Below are 8,096 nucleotides of genomic sequence, written 5' to 3' on the forward strand. Positions count from 1 at the left end.
AAGTCTGCCTTTACTAATACTTGAGCTGACACTAACTTTTGTTTAAGAACTAAGAATGCATTCTCACACTCCTCTGACCATTCAAATTATGCGCCTTTCCTAAGCAAATTAGTGAGAGAACTGGCAATGGCAGCAAAGTCACGAATGTGTTTGCGATAGAAGTTACACATGCCCACAAATGGCCTTCGTTGGTCGTGACAGCTGTTCAATGGCGTCAAGATTCTTACTGTCAGCGCATACTCCTTTCTCGGACACTACATTTCCCAAGAACTTAATTTCTCCACTTATGAAAGAGCATTTACTAACATTCAGCTTCATTTCAAACTCGGTTAATCTTCCAAAGGTAATCTTCAGTCGGTCTAGCATCTGATCGAAAGATCATTGTCTAGGTAGTTATGGCACCAACCTTCTCTAACTAAAGGGGCTAACACTTGCTGCATGTTCCTCGTGAAAATAACTGGACTCACAGACAATCCGAAAGGTAAGTGCAGGTATCTGAACAAATTAACCCCATCAGAAAAAGTTGTCAAGTCTTGAGAGCTCTAATCCAACCGAACTTTGAGGTAGATATCTTTCATATCAAGGGTACAGTAAAACTTTTTCCCCGCACTTTCCTCGACTAATTCATCTAATCGGGGTAGGGGTTGGATCTCTATCTTGACCTTTTTAATAAAAGCCCGATAATCAATATACATCCTTTTACTGCTGTCCGGCTTACTGACTAAGACTGTGGGGGCTAATTATGCAGTGGACGATTCCTCAATCACATCCTTATCAATCATCTCGTCAAACATACCGGAAATTATACTCCTTGTTTGCTCAGGATGCCGATACAAGGGCATACGCACTGGTTCAGAGTTGATAGTATCAATGTGGGCTTCAGGTATTTTAAGGGTGCCAGTTTCCTTCAGACCAAGAATGAACAGTGCATGACTATCCAATATCAACTCTCTCAATTTGTCCTTCTGTGACTGAGACAAATGTGTCCACTTCAGCCCTCTGAGAATTGAATTAAATGCAGCACGTCAGTCTCTTCCATCCTGTGCCTGATCCATGTGGGGTAAGAAAGCATTATCGAGCCGAACTACTGGTGCCACAAGGTCACCTTCGGCCTCGCCTTCAGGTTGCACTAATTTGGGTGGACTTCTCTCCTGTTCCTTGGTGCTAAGATAAACAATACTCGACTCGTCAACAACACGGTATGTCCCGAACAGTGTCCTGGATTTAACTTCACTGGCCCCTTTGTCCCGTTCTCACCAACTCTCACACAACAATTTGGTGCTAATGAAGCTTTACCTCTGGCCTTTTGAAATTTACTAACATGTAAGGCATCTCCAGGTTTTCTGTCTTTTAATGCAATGGGTACTGACATAAATGTCTCTGCAGGTACCATGGTCCTACACTTCATTTGTACTAGCTCTCCATCTGCCTTTCTCGTATGGTTAGACCGGAATCTGATTCTATTCACTGTCTGGCAAAGCTTATTTTGGACCTCATACTGTTGACCATCCCAATGCATCACCTGACCTCCGTCCCAAGTGAAAATCGCCCTACCAATGAAGTCCGCACCCATGAGTACATCTGTCAACAAATAATAGTCGGGGACCACTGCAAATCGCTGTCTTGTCTCGGGGGCAGTATGCACTACCGACAAAACCTAGCCAACAACAATTAACTTATGGTTGGATACTGAATGCAGTGAACACCGGCACTTGCTAATCTTTAATCCTAATCTATTTGCTGTACTCTCTTTCATCAATGTTGCTACACTACCGGTATCTACAAAAGCTGAAACCTGATGCTGTCCCAAAATCAAGCGTATCACTGGAGTGTCTACTTCACCTCGAACTTTTCGGACTTCCTCCACCTCAGCATCTGAAAGGTTCTGACGACTCTTATTCTGTTCTACATCCTGTACGCTACACACATGTCTGTCAGCTTGCATTACCTCAGGGTCCTCTGGTCATTCCTTAAGTGGTTGGAAGTCTAGATGTAATTGAGAATCCTGCTGTGGAAGGGGATTAGCTGTTGTGGGAGGTTTACTTGGCTCGCTTCTCTCTGTTTATTCACTCAGGTTAGGTCTACCAGGGCATCCCTCATGTCCCCTTCCAGAGTTAGTTTTCAAGCAATCAAAACAACTTCCCGGTTCTGGTTTCCTTGGGCAACTCACCCAGTCATGTTTACTGCCATTTGAACACCACCTACAAGGCCACATTGTAGGTCTAGGTATAAAGGATACCTGACACTGGACAAGCGTTGTCACTAACAACTGGACGTGTGATTCTAGTAGGGGTTGGCACATAACACCAGACCCATGTTCATTCACAACTTTTGCCATTCTACGCCACTCTCTATAACCCCTTTCTCTCTCTAATTCTGAATTATAAATCTCCTCCATTCCCAGATCTTTAAACAACTCTAATCTTTCTAACTTCCTGGGGTACATTACGTTGCACAGCTTTCTTCCACATCTGCTCCACATTGGGAGGGTTTATATGGGAATGTTCTCTACAAATCGCCCTAAAGTTACTGTTGAATTGTCTAACAAATCCCTTAGGTGGATCCTCAAAATTATACGCCATTTGGGCAAGCTAGCGGAATGCATCAGCAATCCCTGTGGGACTTCTGAACTCTTGTTGCAACAGTGTCTTGATGTCCCCATAAGTACCACTTGCCTCATATAAGCTTAACTCTCCCAGACTTTAGTACACAACTCTGTGTCCATACGGGAGAGTGCCACCGCCTTCCGCTGTTTTAAGTTAGCGGACACTGACTCCACCTGCAATAAAAAGTGATCCACTAGGGTCCTAGTATGTAGACCATACATTTCACTCATCCTTAGAATATCAACATCCTTGCATTCTAGTATTACCAAATTTCCCTGATAGCTCTGCATATCCATTACAGGCAAATTTGACCACTGTGGAGTTGACTGCCTAAATGGATTTCCAGAGGTTATGGGGGTATACTGTGATGGGCCTCCAATCTTGGTTGGGGTGTGTCCACGTGGGTTAAACACCTCCAAAGCTCTAATGTGCTCAAACACTCATCAACTGCGGATGGTTCCTGGTTTACACCTACTCCCTCAGGCATTTCAGTCTCAAGATCGATTAACTTTTCAAAACGGGACTCCATCATGAATTATACAGACATGAGCAACCCCGGCAGGTGAAGCTCAACTATTAAAATGTCCAACTGCAACTAAAATAGTACACACTACAAATATACATACCCTTCAGTTCTATATATAATGTCAAATACATATATCTTTGAGAACTTGGGGATGAGCTATTACTATAATTAGATTTAATGACAATCATCTAAATGATCCCTCAATTATTGCTTACAAGTTTCATTACCCTCACATTAATTGGTCAGCCCACCGCTGCCAACATTTGTATGAGCACGCTTTGCGATCCAGATTTTTGCGTGGTCAAAAGGGACAAAAATCAAGTCACTAGTGATGACCGCTGCATGCTGGAATGGTCAGGAACTCAGATTGATGGAGACTCTCCCCCAATAGCGGCCTCTTCGGTTGCATTTGCTTCTTTTCGAGTGGCCAAGTTAAGAGTGGTAGCATGCCAAAATGATGGGGATCAGTCTCCACTCAGCTGACCCAAGCCGGACCTTTGCGATTTCCCAAAATGCTCCTGGGTTACACATTAACAAGCTACTAGATCAACCAGTTCTCAAAGATTATACAAACAATAAAGTTTGAGTGAAAGGAAACGTGTATTAACAAGACTATAAAAAAGCGTAGAAATCTTCCCATTTACTAGCCTTACAGAATAATGCGAATCAGTTGACATGTTATTCAACAGACATATGGCTCTAATATAAAATTCCACAAAACTTAGCTCCTTTCTCCCAGGTTCAGTCCAATGTGGCTCGTCATAATCTTCTCTCAGAGCTCATAGTTCACTGGTCCGAATCTCTGATATTCTTGACCTTGACTTCCACACTGGGACTTTGACCTCCACACTTGGACTTGGACTCTCACACTGGGACTTCAACCTCCACACTTGGACCCGCTAGAAGTTAATATGTACACTGAATAACTATTCTCCCTAATGCAAGTAATCCCTTCAGATGATCGAGAAAGTCTCATAATAAAGAAACATGAGTTATAACATTCAACATTTCAATGAGTAACAGAATAATACATGCCACTACAGACACATTCTCATATTCCAGTTCCACACAAAATTATAATATAAAGTACACTACACAAATATATGGGAAATACCTCACCATCCAGCCCAAGGAATACAAGGGAGGTGAGTAGGAACTCAGGACTCACTCTTCAAATGAGGCCAATGGCGTCACCTCACATGATCAACACAACACTTCCTGGCGGATGACAACACTTGATACTAACCTGAGTCTATTTCTCTATTTTCGTCACTGTTATCACCAGTGGAATATCATTTTTTTGCGTTTCAACATATCAAACATCAATATTATCAAATTACTTACAGAATTTCTTGGAGCGGGGGGGGGGGGGATGACAGCACCGACCATCTGCCTCGATTAACAATCGGTGAGCGAGTGACACGTTCAAATTGCGTGGTGGAAGGGATCGGGGGGAGGATGACTGCTTACACAATTTATAATTTTGATTGCTATAGACTTGTGATAGACTCAGTGTGATGCCTTTCCCCTTAAAATCGATTACCCAAAAATAGCATTCCCTAGTAACAATAATTACTCTCCGCCACTCTCTCTCTATACCCTTGCATTGAAAATAAAATTCCAAAAAATCATTGTGCTTCACACCACTTTGCTAATCCATACATTATGCTGGATTACGTGACCATAGGCACATATTCCTACCTGCTCGAGATTTTATTATTATAAAGACAATACTAATAAATTACAGTTGAGAAAAAAAAATACTGAAGCACTAGGTAACTTAATCTACATTCTGATCACGTTCACATGGAAACACCTATACCCTGGCCACACTCTTTCACTAAACCGAGCTTTTGGGTCATAAAATGAAACAGATACAACTCGTTAACACTTCCGGACACTACACCTGTGTAGTAAATGGTTTCCTGGTGTACAGGAAACTATTTAGCTTGCCACTCAGTGTAGAGTCACTCATAGGCAGAAGGAAGAGGAAAGAATGAAGGAAGGAAGGAAAGAGAGAAGAAGGGATGTAAAGTCACCCATACGCAGAAGGAAGAGAAAAGAATGAAGGAAAGAAGAGGAAGGAAGGAAGAAAGGAAAGGCAGACACCCAAAGCAGGATTACATCGAGTGAGTGGGTGGTGTGTGCCCCCACCTACATACGTGATATATATATATATATATATATATATATATATATATATATATATATATATATATATACACGAGGTGTGTTCAAAAAGTATCCGACCTTAATTTTTCGTGCGTAAACAAATGAAGCCAGAGAGGCGTGGTTTGGTACACGTATGTAGGCGATCCTAACATAAATTTTTTCCCATCAGCAGAAGCTGTCATTCGACAGCAGACCGCCGATGAGTGAGGAAGTGTGAGTGCCGTCGGATTTACTTTTTTGACAAAATGACGAAAAAACTTGAACAATGCTACTACATCAAATTTTGTGTAAAGCTTGGCGATTTCCAAGTGGAAACGATCCGCAAGATTCAACAGGTCTTCGGGGACGAAGCAATGGGCAACACACAAATAAAGGAGTGGTACAACCGCTTCAAAGATGGCCGCACATCAGTGGAGGGTGAAGCACGTTCTGGTAGGCCCTCAACATCCCGAAATGAGATCGTCATTGACGAATTGAGGACCCTGGTGATGCGGGATCGTCGAATCACGATCAGAGAACTTGCAGACGAGGTGGGCGTCAGCATTGGATCCGTTCATTCCATTATGAAGTAGGATTTGGGCTTCAGGAGAATCTCAGCGAAGTTCGTACCAAAGCTGCTAACGATTGAGCAGAAGCAACTCCGTTTGGAGATCGCACAGGACATGCTGGAGACTGTGAACAGCGATCCCAACTTCCTCAACACAGTGATCACTGGCGATGAGTCCTGGGTTTATGGGTACGACCCAGAAACCAAGTTACAGTCATCACAATGGAAGCATCCAACATCCCTGAGGCCAAAAAAAAGCAAGGCAGGTCCGCAGCAATGTCAAAGTCATGCTGACCGTCTTCTTCGACTCCAGTGGCGTGGTTCATCACGAGTATACACCACACGGCACAAGCATCACCAAGGAGTATTACCAAGAGGTTCTGCGTCGCCTTCGTGACGCTGTGCGATGCAAACGGCCGGACCTGTGGGCAGCAGGCAATTGGCAGTTCCATCACGATAACGCACCCGCCCATTCTTCACATTTGATACAGAGTTTCCTGGCCAAACACAACACACCTGTGCTTCGTCAGGCTCCCTACTCTCCCGACATGGCTCCGTGTGACTTCTGGCTTTTCCCCAAGCTGAAAATGCCCCTCAAAGGGACCAGATTTCAGTCCAGAGAAGACATCATGTGGAATGCGACGGACCAGCTGTGTGCCATCCCAAAAGAGGCGTTCCAGCGCTGCTTCCGACAGTGGCAGAACCGTTGGGAGAAGTGTGTGGCAGCCCAAGAGGACTACTTTGAAGGACATTAGTGTAAGTCTGTTGTATCTGGATACGAGTATTTTTTATGAACAAAGGTCGGATACTTTTTGAACACACCTCGTATATACATATATATATATATATATATATATATATATATATATACAGTATATATATATATATATATATATATATATATATATATATATATATATATATATATATATATATACATATATCTATATGTATATATATCTATATCTATCTATCTATCTATCTATCTATCTATATATATATATATATATATATATATATATATATATATAACCTACACAAAACTCCCCACTACACTTTTGGCTAGGTTCGATCGGTAAAGATCCATATGTAGACCTAAATTCCCCCTCTCTTTATTCTTGGTTCTAACATGGCAAGTGTTAATGGTATGAGGTCTGTACGTAGGCGTTTAGTGTACTAGAGAGGATGATGGGTGGGATATATAAAGATGAGACTGTGGTGTAGATGGGAAAGTGGTGTAGATGGATGAGTGAGTATTTGAGTGAGTAATGTATGAGGTTGAAATACATAGGTGGGTGGTGTGGATGGAAACGCGATGTAACCCACGTAAGCTGAAGTGAATAGAATGGCAACATTCTTAAGGAATCGGTATAACAGAAGGAGGAAGAGAAGTTGAGAAACGTAGTGATATCAGTGGTAGTGGCTGTGATGACTGTTATACTATAATGTTGATAAAGGTAATGATGATACTGACAGTGATGACAGTGCTAGTATGACAGTATTCTTCAAAAAGGAAGGAGAAATTGTGCACAGTGGTATTCGTCCACTTGAGTCAGATTTAAGGCAGGGCATGCCCACAGGCTGCCCAACTGGTCTTGGGGGGGAGGGCGGTCTCTGAGGTACTTAGGCATTGCTGCTATACACGTCCTTACCGTTTTACTCAGACCACCGGGTACTTCTACAAATTACACTGTGTAACAAAGAACTTGTTTACTCATTTTATCTGTCTTGTTCGACTCAGTTTTCCACACTGATTCCAATATGTGTATGTTTTGTTTGTTTATCTATAGGTTTTTATCAACAATTGGCAATTGTTTATGTTCAGTCTTGTTACCGTGCGCCAATATAATGGCTGACGTATTGCTTACCACATCACACACACACACACACACACACACACACACACACACACACACACACACACCATCTGCATCTATGCAGACGTCGCTGGCATGACCACTATTGCGTCATGCAATGTGGATCGAGTCAGTTCATTCGATGAGCTAGTCTCACGTTGCTAGTTTGGCTGGGCGACCTGTTTTTTAGCTGTTCCTAAAGGTGTTGCTATTGATGAGAATGACCAGTAGACGTTCTTGCACGTTGTCAGCTGATACGTTTTGTTATGTATGTGGAGAATATATTGAACCAAAGATGATCAAACACAAAATCCACACTGATACCAAATTTGCTCGTGCATACAGTGCATATTCTGGTGTGGCAATTGGCGATCAAGATAAGGATTGGG

General features: G+C 42.4%; 1 pseudogene; it reads left to right on the plus strand.

Moving 5' to 3' along the window:
- Positions 1–5,549: 5,549 nt before the first annotated feature.
- Positions 5,550–5,876, plus strand: LOC145416241 (protein GVQW3 pseudogene; annotated as a pseudogene).
- Positions 5,877–8,096: the final 2,220 nt, after the last annotated feature.

Source organism: Coenobita brevimanus, chromosome 105 (assembly GCF_032717465.1).
Source record: "Coenobita brevimanus isolate Jiangsu-jjx chromosome 105, ASM3271746v2, whole genome shotgun sequence".
Taxonomy (NCBI): Eukaryota; Metazoa; Arthropoda; class Malacostraca; order Decapoda; family Coenobitidae; genus Coenobita; species Coenobita brevimanus.